Here is a 13527-nt window from a genome sequence, read left to right as displayed (position 1 = left end):
AACCCCGTACTCACCCTGACCCAGGACTTGCTTTTCTGCCTGCCTGCCTGCCCGAGTCTTCCCGCTGCCGCGCACACCATCTCCTGCGGCCGCCGAGCAGAGGACTCTGTTAACCATCGACCCCTGCGGCGGCGCCACCTGAGGACGTCATTCAAGGCGCCCGGAGGCGCTTAAAGCCCGGGCTTCCCCGGCAGAGCGCTGCTTTTCACTTAACAAGGACATTGGGGGTAAATTCAGATCCCCGTACTCACCCTGACCCAGGACTTGCTTTTCTGCCTGCCTGCCTGCCCGAGTCCTCCCGCTGCCGCGCACACCATCTCCTGCGGCCGCCGAGCAGAGGTCTCAGTTAACCATCGACCCCTGCGGCGGCGCCACCTGAGGACGTCATTCAAGGCGCCCGGAGGCGCTTAAAGCCCGGGCTTCCCCGGCAGAGCGCTGCTTTTTGCTTAACAAGGACATTGGGGGTAAATTCAGAGCCCTGTACTCACCCTGACCCAGGACTTGCTTTTCTGCCTGCCCGAGTCCTCCCGCTGCCGCGCACACCATCTCCTGCGGCCGCCGAGCGGAGGACTCGGTTAACCATCGACCCCTGCGGCGGCGCCACCTGAGGACGTCATTCAAGGCGCCCGGAGGCGCTTAAAGCCCAGGCTTCCCCGGCAGAGCGCTGCTTTTCGCTTAACAAGGACATTGGGGGTAAATTCAGAGCCCCGTACTGACCCTGACCCAGGACTTGCTTTTCTGCCTGCCTGCCTGCCCGAGTCCTCCCGCTGCTGCGCACACCATCTCCTACGGCCGCCGAGCGGAGGACTCGGTTAACCATCGACCCCTGCGGCGGCGCCACCTGAGGACGTCATTCAAGGCGCCCGGAGGCGCTTAAAGCCCGGGCTTCCCCGCAAAGCGGGACGCGAGCGGGACGCCGGACGAAGCCCGGGCCAAGGGCAGGCCCGTTTTAGCCCGTTGTAGACCGGTAAGACTGGACTGGGCCACGTCATTTGCATTTTCCATTCCAGATCGTTTTTCTGCTGTCTGAAAGTTTGATATCCCTTCCATCCTGTTACTTTGCGACAGCATAACTCTATCTATCATCTCCTGTGTTTAGTCATGACCAGAGGGACCAGAAGTAAAACGGCGCTGAGCGCTGCACAGATAATAGGCCCAATAGATCTTTTTATCACTAGGACAAACGAGGTGATAGACCAGAGTATAATTATGTTGGAGCGTAGGGTATCCCAAGAGTTGGCAATAGCGAGAAGGTCTTCTATGGGTCCTCTCGCTTCTGCCCTAACCCCGACTCAGCCAGGGCCGATCGCCCCCCTGTTATTGCCATCTGAAACCATAGCAGAGATCCACACTGTCTCTAGCACTGTGGATCTCTCTGCCACTCAGTTGTCCCTCGACTCGCATCTAACTGACGATTTAGAAAAAACACCTGATTTACATCAATGTCAAACTCATGTAGAACCCCCGGAAAAAAATGCTAAGGAGAGGAGGGAGGGCACCATAGCAAAACGGGCGAAGAAAAAAAAGATTAATTCCAACCCAAATAAAACTATATCTTCCTCAAACATCCACACACTGGGCTTAAACCAGCCCATCCAGTGTCCTCTAAATGTTAGCAATACCCCTTTAATTAATATTTCAGGAATGCTCGAGAACCTAAACATCATGGGGGCGGTGGGGGGCACATGTAAAGTATGCGTTTCTAACACTCAATTACTAAAGAGCATGGGGGAGCTTCTTAAACGCCATTTACATCCAGTGGAACGAAGCCTAATGAACATTGAAAAACAACTAGCGAAGCTGAATACACCACCTTTCACCCAGAAAACATTAGGCCCATCTAATGCAGGGGGGGGGAACCCAAAGTCTTCAGTACACCAGCCCAATCAGTTCAATCTGACACCCGCGCAAAAGCGACACAAGCCGCAAAAGTTGCAAATGCGCAACCAGAGAGGAAAATAACACAAGATACCACCCAGGCTCCTTCAGGTGCCGGGCAGGCAGAGCCCAATATAACTCAAGACATCTCCCAGACTACCCCTGGTTCGTCAAAAGGTCTAACTCAGACAGCCAAGTTGAAAGCTACACGACTCATACCTCCTAAAGGGTTGGCTCCGCAGCCTTTGGGTGATGGAAAGAAGGGAGTGAGGTTCAGGCGTCCGACACATCTACCACCTGAGGCGACCCCATATACTGTCATCCTTACTGGGGTCCCAGAACTGCCTGAAAACACAGACGAACCTGCCTGGTCCCTTCGAAATAAGGTGCTGCAGTGGTTGAGCATAAATAGACCTCTTCAACCACCAAATTCCAGCAGAATCTCTTCGGTACGAAGAGTACCGTGGATTGGTGAATTAAGAAAAAGCATACAGGGTGACTGCGTCATAATCAACTGTGACGATCCCGCCACGGTTGATTATATCTGCTCCTGGCCTACCCCGGCAAAAAAGGGAGGGATTGATGCCCACCGCCTCTCCTTTTTTTATCCACCATCGAACATCTTTGAATATGGAGAAATCCCAAGCTGGGAGGAAGGTCCGGATTGGACCTGGAACCAAGCGGGCCGCTGGAACAGGAACAGGAATAGGACTAGAGACTGCGAAGTTCGGTCTTGGTTTCCTAGAAGAGAACAGTTCAACATGGAAGGCTGGAGGGGCATTTCAACAAGAAATAGATACGACTGCCTAGATATGGTCGACTGACCACTAGGGTATTCAATCGGGGTAAAACAGGATCATAGAATCTTTTCTGCTTCTCCAACCTTAGGAAGAGCATCAAACCCGTGCAACAAAAAACACTCTCCCTGTCATACTAGCTTAACCCTGCCAAATACCAATCTTGCCCTCCCTCGGGCACCAGCATCACTAGCATCATCCTCTTCATACCAATTAGCTACGGGCTCCACATCTGAGGGGCCCGATGTTATAGACGCCAATGAGGAATATGACATAGCCTTCCTTGATGAAACAAACACAGGAACTTTAGATACGATAGGGCACAGTGTAGGTAATAGTGTGAGCCCACATTCACTGGAAAAAGATCTAACACAAACAGTGAGGAGAGCCAGTGTGGCCTTAACATTGTGGAACATTGCGGGTCTCTCCAAGAAATCGAAGGACCAAACATTCCTATCCTTTGCCGATACATTTGACATTATATGTCTTCAGGAGTGTTGGGATCAGGAGCAGTCCCATATAGAGGGTTTCAGTACCCTCTTTACTCCGTCTATTCAGGGTAATCGAGGCAGGGGCTCTGGAGGCCTCTGTACGTATGTCTCTAATCTGGCAAACTTGACAGTGAAGAGATTTGAGAATGAGGAGGTCAGCAATAGGGAGTGTAAATCCTTGCAGGGTTTTCTGTTAAAGGGAAAGGGCCGAGCATTCTTCTGATCAATTTATATAATAACATCATGAAAGAGGCCAAAGCACTCATAGACGATTTAACCCATATCTTAAATAGAGGAACGGGAGAGGCTGATTGCATCCTTATAGTGGGAGACTTTAACTGCCACTTATGCCCTCATAGTGGCTTAGACATTTGTGGCATAACAAATTTAAAAGGGGAACCTAGCACGCATTTTGAACACACCATTTTTGGTAATATGCTAAACCAATTAATGCATGACTGGGACCTAGGCTACGCTAACGAACTTTGCGAGCCTATGGTTGATTTTCAACCAACTTTCCATGGTCGAGGGCTAGGCACCATTATAGACTTTATGTTGCTGTCTAACAGCAATCAGGGATCTGTACAGGGCTTTAAAACAGAAGATCTAGTAATGAGTGACCACTTTCCAATTAGCATCAGTCTTGATGCGGGCATGCACGATAGCCATGCATCAAGACTGTCTGAAACATTATATCGTCATTCATTTTCCCTGACCAGAAGAAATGGGTATGCCATTAAGTGGTCTACGGTCGACCCTAAAAATTTCTTAAAGGAGGTAATCATGGAAGACCGTGAGCACTTCATGACGTGTCTGGAACAATATCCCAATCCCCATAAGATCAGAGTGGCCTATGATAAGATAGTAGCCACTATTAATGATAAACTGATCAGGAAACGAAAAGATGGTGAAACGGTTAGATCGAACGGCTGGTTCCATTCTGCCTGCACTAGAGCCCATAAAGCTCTCCTACAGGCTGTAAAGACCCTGCCGAAAGATATTAAGTTAGTCAGAACAGCCAGGCTGGACTATAAAAAGGCACTGCAAAATAGGAAAAAAGAACTCAAAGATCTTGCCTGGGAGGCGTTAATAAAGGCTAGCGCCCTTCGGGACAATATTTCCTTTTGGAGAGACGTCAATGCCCCGTTCTTCGCAGCGAGAAAGACTGACTCTTTGGAGGTAGCTATAGCTGAGGACGTGTGGGTGAGTTATTTTACGGCATTATACAAAAATGATGAATTACCTGCGGTAAACTGCCCTGCAATATTATCACACATCACCACTGACCCGCAGTCAGAAGCATCACACACCATAGACTCCTTTCCACTGAACATAGTCTTTTCTACACTAGAGGTTGAGCAGGCCCTTCGAGAGAGCGCTAATTCCAAAGCCCAAGGGCCAGATGGCATCCCTATTGACTTATTTAAAGAAGACATGGATCTTTGGGTCCCGCTCCTCACAAATGTTTTAAATGCCTATAGTCAAACAGGCTTTCCAGCCACATGGCAGGAAGCCATTGTAATTCCTATCTTTAAAAAAGGAGATAGACAGGACCCTAAATGCTATAGACCAATCTCTCTGCTCGACTCCTTGATGAAAGTAGCAGGGAGAGTTCTACTTACCAAACTACAAACTAACATTCCCATGTTACCTAAAGTATTGGAAAAATGTATCCATCAACAATTGAGTCTACACATCTCCAAATTCAACCTGCTAAATGTTTGCCAATCTGGCTTCCATCCTAACAACAGCACAGAAACTGCAATTTTGCACATAGTAGATGACGCATTGCTGGCGCTTGACCACAATGAAACCTGCCTCTTAATCTTACTGGACCTGTCATCGGCGTTCGACACGGTGAACCACGCCAAAATCCTAGATAGATTGGAAAACAGAATGGGCCTAGAGGGTACAGTCCTCAACTGGTTCAGCTCCTTTCTTGAGAACAGATGCCAAAAATTCATTGTCAACCAAACCCTTTCTGGCCCGACCAATAATGCAATTGGAGTTCTACAGGGATCAACGCTTTCACCAGCGCTATTTAATCTATACGTTGAACCACTCACGGAAATACTACAAAAAGCAAATATTGCTTTCCACATGTATGCAGATGATACTCAGTTGTACATCAAGGTTGTATCAACTGAAGAGATAAAGACAATGAACCATGCACTATCAAGAACCCTCCAATGGTTAACCAAGAATCACCTGAAACTAAACCCTCAGAAAACTGAATTCCTACTTATTTCACCACAGAAAAGCAAATTAAAAACAGCAGAATGGGTCAACCTTATCACTGCTCTAAATTGTACTCCAAAGATTGTCGACTCTACCAAATCACTGGGAATTACTCTAGATAAAAACCTGAACATGTCAACACATATCAATACAATGGCAAAAAACGCTAGATTCCATTTAAGTTACTTGCGAAAACTTAAACCTTTCCTGAACAAATGTGGTCTTGTGTGTGCATCAGAGAGGTACTTGCACAACATTCAGGAAAAACCTCAGAGTTTCAGGGAGTTCATTGGACAATGACCTTCCAATAACACTGGCTGTACATAAACAGGTGATAGACAAAGAGTTTCAGGGCGGTCTTGACTTGTGCAACATTAATCCGCGCTGCAGCAATTTGCTGGCATCCTGGAAGCAAAGTGTAGGCTCACCCTTATTGAAAAAGCCCAATCTGGGTGCTGAAGATCTTAAAAACTCTTAACTCTCTTAACATCTCATGGAAATATCTTAGAAAACTTGATGGCTAAAGACCTCTCTGACTTTCTAGATGAGAGTATGTTACTGGATGATTGGAAATTGGGCTTTCAACGTGGTTGAAACACAAAGCCCTCCTTACTTGCTTTTACCAGTGACATTAGCTTCATTCGCAATACAACGAGTGTGATACTTTTGGATCTATCCGCGGTCTTTGGATCCCAAACTGCTTCTGGAATTCTATCAAACATGGGCTTTAAAGTTGTTATGTGGAAGACTGGTTCAGCTCATTTCTATTGGGCAGACCACAGTCGCTTATGCTTGCCACTTACTAGTTGTAGAGTACCTCGGGCGGCTCGTCAATGTCCCTGTTACCATCTAATGTTTATGTTCAACTCCTGCCAACTATTATCCTTTCCTTTAGATGTCAGGCCTTTTCATGTGTCGATGATAAACACACCGTGATTCGCCTGAATGATCAAGCGCCAAATTCCACAGTAAATCTGCATGAATCCTTGGGAGGGGTCCAGCAATGGATAGACCATAATGTTCTAAAGCTCATCCTCAATAAGATGGAGCTCTTCATTTTTGGCAGAAACAACTTCCTGTGGCCTACCTTCCTGGGCCCTCGTCCAATTCCTCAGAACAAGGAAAACACTGCAGGTGTTACTCTGAATGATAAACTGATCTTTGATCATCATTTCTCCTCCACTGTTATCATCTCTTGTGGTTGTTGAAGTCTGAAAATGTTTAAACTTTCCTCACAGAGTATGTCTGGACTTCTGTGGTATTAGCCCGTGTCATGTCTAGGGTGGACTATTGTACTGTCCTCTAATGAGCGTGACACAGGTCTAGGTCACACAGCTCCAGCCCCCTCAGTACTACTTGGTGAGGCTGGTATGTAGGTTTAAGTCATTAAACCAGGTGTTGGTGGCCAGAAGAACCTTCCACTGGTTGCCAACAGAGCAAAGAATGCAACTTAAGACACGTTGCTGACCTAAAATAATTTTACCATGCAGTCCCTTTTGGAGGAATTTGCCTGGTGAAACACTATTGCCCACAAATATTTATTGGAATCTGCAAAACAGCTGCTACGGCAGATCTTTAGAATAAAGTGTGCAGTGGGGAAACAGTTCCCTGAGACAAATGTCTGACTGCTTGGCCTTCAGAAAAGCAATGACGGTCTTCTTGGTCCAAAAATGGTGGAATTCAGACTTCCTCCTGTCTTCTCTTTCCCTGTGTTATCGCTGATCTTTGTGTTTTAGTTTGAGCACCAAAAAATTACGTGGTTGATATATTTTTGTGCTTTGCAAAGAAATCGAATAAATCCATCAAGGTCCCTACACATAAGTTTGACAGTTGGACAGGTACAAGCACATTATGCGTATTTCGCATAGAAAATTAGTACATTTGCATCTTTAGTAGTGCCTTCTTCTAGGAACTCACAAACATTCCCAGTAGTAGGTTTGGAAAGCTACACTAGGCACACGTCTTTTGTCATACTACTTGGTAAGCCTTTTCCCCAATATGTAATTGTACAGGGAATACAATTACACAAAGGGAAATGCATCCCGATGTGCAATTGCGCATTTTTTTCCCTCTCCATATGGAAAATATTTTTCCCGTCGAAAAACTCCTTCCACCTACACCACCTCGAAGTTTGAAGGTGAGCCGTTCCCCTTCCTGCCTTGTGACATAGGTGCTGGAAGTAGAGGTGTGGGGCCAGTAGGGGGGGGAGGTCTGCAGCACCCCCAAAATAACCATGCTTGAGTACAGAAGATGAATGAGCAATAAAGATGCCTTTACATTTTGTTTTTATCATCACATTTGCTCTGATTCAAAGTAAGAGGCCAAATGTCAAGCTATAGTTTCTGACACATTGCTGCATATTCTTTCAACAGGGAGATTGGTGTTTACTTTTCTTTCTCTGACTCAAAAGTTAGAGGATTTTGTGAACTATATGACAATCTTTCTAGGGTACAATTCGTGTGAAACGAAGGGGATATGGGATATCAGTCTATTTTTCTAGCACAATATCTGTATACTTTCAAAATGCTTATGCAAATATTTCAAAATATATTAGCAGTTAGGAAAGTACAAATGAAGAAAAAAATTTGTAATTCTGAAGTGTGATGAAACAAACATTTTAATAGGATCAAAACAAATCAAAACACTTTACTTGATGATGTGTAAATTGTAAATATTTGCTGGAAAGCGATTTCCGTTTATTGCGCGCTATATAGTTTCATCAGTGAAACTGCATGTCATTGGGAGCTTTGTTGCAATTTTAATGGAAAATGTGCTCTCTGTAAATGGCAGTGCGCTACACCGTGCTGCTTTAGTAATATATTTGCAACAATGGAAGGCACCACCCGCTAAATAGTACACCCTTACCACTCTCCGGCTAAATGGGTGTGAGCCGTTTGCTATACTTGTTCTTTGTGTGACGCTTTAATTTTCCACAATCCATATGACGTCAGTGATGTAACATTGATGCCAGCACCCCCACTCTAAAAATTGTTCCCAGCACCGCTGCCTGTGAGGGGAGTTACTCCAGTCCTTTGCTATGCTAAAACTCCAACGATTTCAAGGGTGTCAAAAGGTCTGATTGGGGTTTGTTAATGCTCACAAATCAACAAGTTTATGTGTGACTAGAAACTTTCAAGGCAAACCACAACCTAATTAGCCCATTTTGCACCCTTTGTTTGGGCTTTACTATTGCTGATTTCGCCACACTCTTGTCAGAGAAACCACCATTACTAAATCCATTTATCCTTGTCAGGAAGCCTTCTATAAATTTGCGACTGGAGAAAATAATCCACTTTGGTTGCACACACACATGCACACTCGCACACATACACATACACACCTTTGTTAATGAGGTTCAGTGTCTTCTTTGCACAAAGACTATCAATGTCAGACACATCCAAATATCCAGTGTGTTCTTGTCAGAATTGCTTACGACACATAATATACAGTCACAGTGAACTTCTGAGTTGTCTTTCCAAAGAAATGTAAATGCCACAAGCCATATCTACAAGCTTTCAGTCACATTCATGCAGACCACCTGGAATGAGGCTGTCAGACTGACTTTACTTTTTTTCCTCGTACTTTCCTTTACTCACAGGGAAGATCCTTAAGAATTGCGACTAGTAGAGTTAGTCTCTCTTAGGCACTTGGTGCAGTTACTCCCTTTTCTGCCTCTGGTGAATTGGGGTGGCCTGAATCCATATTATTCAGTATTGTTTATGACATTCTTAGCTGACAACTAAGCTGCTGCCTTTGCAAATACAAAAGTGCCTCCACTCTTGTTCCTGCTTAACTAACACCTAGGTTCAGGCGCAGTCCTTGTTACACATTTGATTCCTCTTTCAATCAGTATACTTCTCCCCCAAGGGTGGGTGATGAATAAGGGTGGGCGTAAAATCCATTTAGCGGGCAAATTTGCGGATTTTCTGCGATGTCGCGATTCGCGAATCTCGCGAAATCCCGGTAAAATCCGCGAATCAGCGGGGTCGAATTTTCAGCCAAGCAAGGGTTACAGCAGCAGGTGCAAAAGTTGAACCTAATTCTTTGTAACCTTTTACAAAAGGGTTACAAACAAATTAACTTCAACTTTGACACCTGCTGCTAATTGCTTCCTGGCGCCTCGTTGCCTACTTGCAACTATTCTCTGACCCTGCTCTGACCCTTGAAGCAGGGTCAGAGAATAGTTACAAGTAGGCAACGAGGCACCTGTCCAAGGAATTAAACCTCATCAGGAAGCACTTACAGATATAAAAAACAGGAAGAAGGGAGAGGATGGCAAATACACCCATTTTGAGTTGTCAGGAGGGGTTAAACTAAAAGAGACCTTTAAAGCACAATTTTCATATGCATTTTGCTAAAAATAAAAAGCTGTATGTTCTGTAGGGGCAACTCAGGAATCTGGCCCTTCAGAGATCTATCTATCTATCTATCTCTCTCTCCCTCTCCCTCTCCCATAAACGACTGCATGGATAACTTCGCTATGCAAGCGGCTCGTGAAGACACAAAAAACCCCGCGAACACGCAAAAAACCAAAAATCTGCAAATTCGCACAAATTCGCAAATTTTGCGGATCGCGAATTCGCAAATCCGCAAATTCGCAGATCGAGAATTCGCAAAATTCGCCCATGCTTAGTGATGAAACAGCATTGTTAATTTACATTTTTCATAGTATACACTCTCTTCGAAGAGACCTAAACCACGGGCAATAAAAAACAATTCTCTGGGAAATCATTTCAACCCATCATTGTGCGCCGTTACCTCACGTCAGTTTACCTGTTTATATAATGAAAGTGGTTGGGGTGGGGCTCGGTAGATAATACAGAAAGTTTAGTTATCATTTATCTTTGTGGACCAGGGTTGGACTGGAAATCTAATGGAGCCCTGGCAATTTTGTCTGGGGGGGGAGGGGGGGGGGGGGGTGACAAGCGTGAAGTACTGCTGCTCAACAAAACCAGCCCTCAGCACTGCTGCTTTCGTTACTGGCGGTCGATATGGCAGTATCGCTGCAAAACCGGTCCCCACCCTTCCAGCCTCTGGGCAAATGCCCGATGCCTACTACGGTCAGTCCAGCCCTGTTCCGGACCCGATCTCCACTCCTGTCTTTGGTGATGTGGGAAATCTCAACTGGTTAACTTTTCACTTTCTCTGAAAATAAATATTGATTTAGGATTAATAATATGCCATGCAATATCACATAAAATTACATTTAATTAATGCATGTTCAGGTAATGAAAACTGCTATTGACAAACAGTCCCATCCAATGTTTAGACTAAATGCATAAGCAGCCTGGGATGACATGGCTTGGTTAACTTCTTTCTAACCTGATAGAGTTATTGAATTAATAAATCCTCCGATCACCTCCTCTTACTCTTCACGTTTCCCATTGAAGGGGCAGGTTTGATCACAGTATGCTTGTCTATCTGTCCCACCCTTCCTCATGCTCTTGGCTATTTCTTGAGAGAGCATACTTCATCTCTTGGGGCACAGGGGCAAATATCAATGTAAGAAATTGGGTTATTGGCAGAGGGGTGGGGGGGGGGGGGGGGGGGGTAAAAAACGTACTTAAGCAAGAACCATGTTGAACCACAAACGTCGCTAAATTAACCTGTGCTTAACTCTCTGGTATATTGGCACAAAAGCAGTCAGGTTTAATTTATAGGTAATATGTAAGGTATTTATGGAGGGCAATCATAGTAATAAAGTAAAAACTCAACACAAGAAAAATTGGAAACAAAATTTGAAAAAAGAGAACATTTTAATGAATAAAATTACACCAAAATAAATTAAATCCAATCAGTAGAACACAAGTTATGAATTTCTGATGGTGTTAGGGCAAAATAGCACCTAAAACATCAAAGTGGCAACCGTGATTATCTGGTCCCGCGAGACCGGGGCAAAGTCAAAAGTTAAGGCCACCCGTGATGGAATGTGGGTCGGATACACAAGGTGGATTTGGCCCGAGCTCGACTTATCTTCGGTCTTAGAAGACATTTGGAAGAAAAGTTCCTGTGCAGGTGAAGTTCAGCTGGGCAAAGCAGCAAGTGGTGTCCGAGGAGTAGGCTTTGTTGTCAGCAAGTCGCTGGACAGAGTTTTGGTGAAGGTTTCTACCTTCAGACTTAGCCTTTTTTTCCAAAGTCGAAAATCTCCTACTGAATGAAGCTGCACCCTGTAGTCAACAAGGGCTGCACAAGACTGGATACCTTCGCCGAGAGGTCCCCCTGAACAGGATTTACTACTACAGAGAAGAACATAGCAGCAGCTACCGCTACTGGCGATGCACCTTGGGCGAACCGGCTGGCAGGTCGTCTATCTGTTCTCAGGCCACATTTTGGTGGAATTTATTCTAAGTCCCAGCTTTTAGGGTTAGGCAGAATCAGCTCCTCTAACACCACTTCCAAGGGCCCAGGACTTGGGGTGCACAACTTGGGGCTTTAGGTGCATGGTTCAAGGTTTCTGGAGATTTTTATGTCCCTGTAGCTCACATTGAAGGCCAGCCAACTAGACTTTGGAGTCATTCTTGTAGTCCTGGGTTCAAGCAGCAAGGTAGGCCTCAAGCAGCCGGGCAGCCCCTCTGGGTTGCAAGGCAGGCATCAAGCAGCAAGGTAGTCCTTTTGGAGCAGCATGGCAGTCCTCTGGTAGCAGCAGGTCAGTCCTTCAGGGAGCAAGGCAGGCATCACACAGCAGGGTAGTCTTTCCTCTGAAGGTCCAGGCAGCCCTTCTGAAGTGTTCCACACGTCCAGGAGTGTACTGAAAAGTTGCTCCGAGGGTCCAATATTCATACCTGGCATTAGCCTTTGAAGTGGGGAAATCTTCTAGGCTATCCTATATCTGTTTATGGCAAGTTTTTTCCTTCCCCTGTCAAAGCTCTCAGAAGTCTGGGGAGACAAAAGACCAGTGTCAGGTTCCTATATTTGTGTGCTGGATGCAGCCCTTTGAAATGTAAGTGGGGCAGGAAACAGCTCCTGCCCTACCATTCCAGACAGGAGGGCCCATCCTAGCAACACCCAGTCCCCTTGTTTCACTGTCTAGGAGGAAAACACACAAAGCCCAGCAGAAAAGCCATTTACAGCCACGTGACACAGGACACTTGCAGAAGCACAAAAATTGTTAGGACAGGAAAATGCAAACTTTCTAAAAGTGGCATTTTCACAATTGTGACTTAAAATCTGGTTTTACCTTATTTTTTTGTTTGCCTTTTTTTTCTTTCTTTCTTGAAGTTTTATATACCGCAAACTTGACCCGAAATCAGGTATCAGAGCGTTTTACATGAGCACCAGTTGCGTTACATGAGGACACATTCATTTTTTTTAGGCACTGGAAGATTGAGTAATTTGTCCAGAATCACAGGATGTTGAGCGTTGTTGCCAAGATTCAAACCCGGTTCCCGGTATTTGAGGTCTACCGCCCTAACCATCAGGCTACATCCCCTCCTCATTAAAGAGGATTTTAAATTAGTTAATTAGTATTTATACATGATATTCCTACCTGCTCACAATGAAAAGTTTGCACTTATTAAATGTAATAAGGTAAGCCAATGTTATCCAATAGGAGAAGTAAGCCTCATAATAGTGAAAAATAAACTTAGGAGTTTTTCACTACAAGGCATATATATAGAAGTAAAAAAACAATTAAATAAACTTATTCGTGCCCAGTACATGAACTTTTCAATAAGCGTAAAGAAGGAAATAAATAGATTGAAGAACCAACTGAGGCGGGAGAACCAAAAGGAAAAAAGAGCTATTGAGGATCGAAATTGGGTAGATATTCAGATTGCTGCGAGTAAATACAATCAACGTCAATACTGGTCATTAATCGCGAAAATAACTGGCACAAAGAAAAATTTACAATCCATCCCGGTTCCCCCGAATGACTGGGAACTATACCTCTCAGATCTTTACAAAGCAAACCCAATAAAACCTGAAGTAAGCAGTAAAGATATGAAACACGAAAATGCCGAGAATTCTCCAATACGAACTACAGTCATCTCGGTTGAACATAATATACGCAAAGCAAGACCCACAGGCGCCTCTGGACCAGATGAAATTCCGATTAAGGCGTTACAAGTCGCACCGAAAGAATGGAGTAAACTATTATGCCCTCTCTTTAATTACATCCTTGAGAG

Source organism: Lissotriton vulgaris, chromosome 2_1, assembly GCF_964263255.1.
Source record: "Lissotriton vulgaris chromosome 2_1, aLisVul1.2, whole genome shotgun sequence".
NCBI classification, from domain to species: domain Eukaryota; kingdom Metazoa; phylum Chordata; class Amphibia; order Caudata; family Salamandridae; genus Lissotriton; species Lissotriton vulgaris.
The sequence above is the reverse complement of the archived record's forward strand: the minus strand, read 5'-3'. Positions refer to the sequence as shown.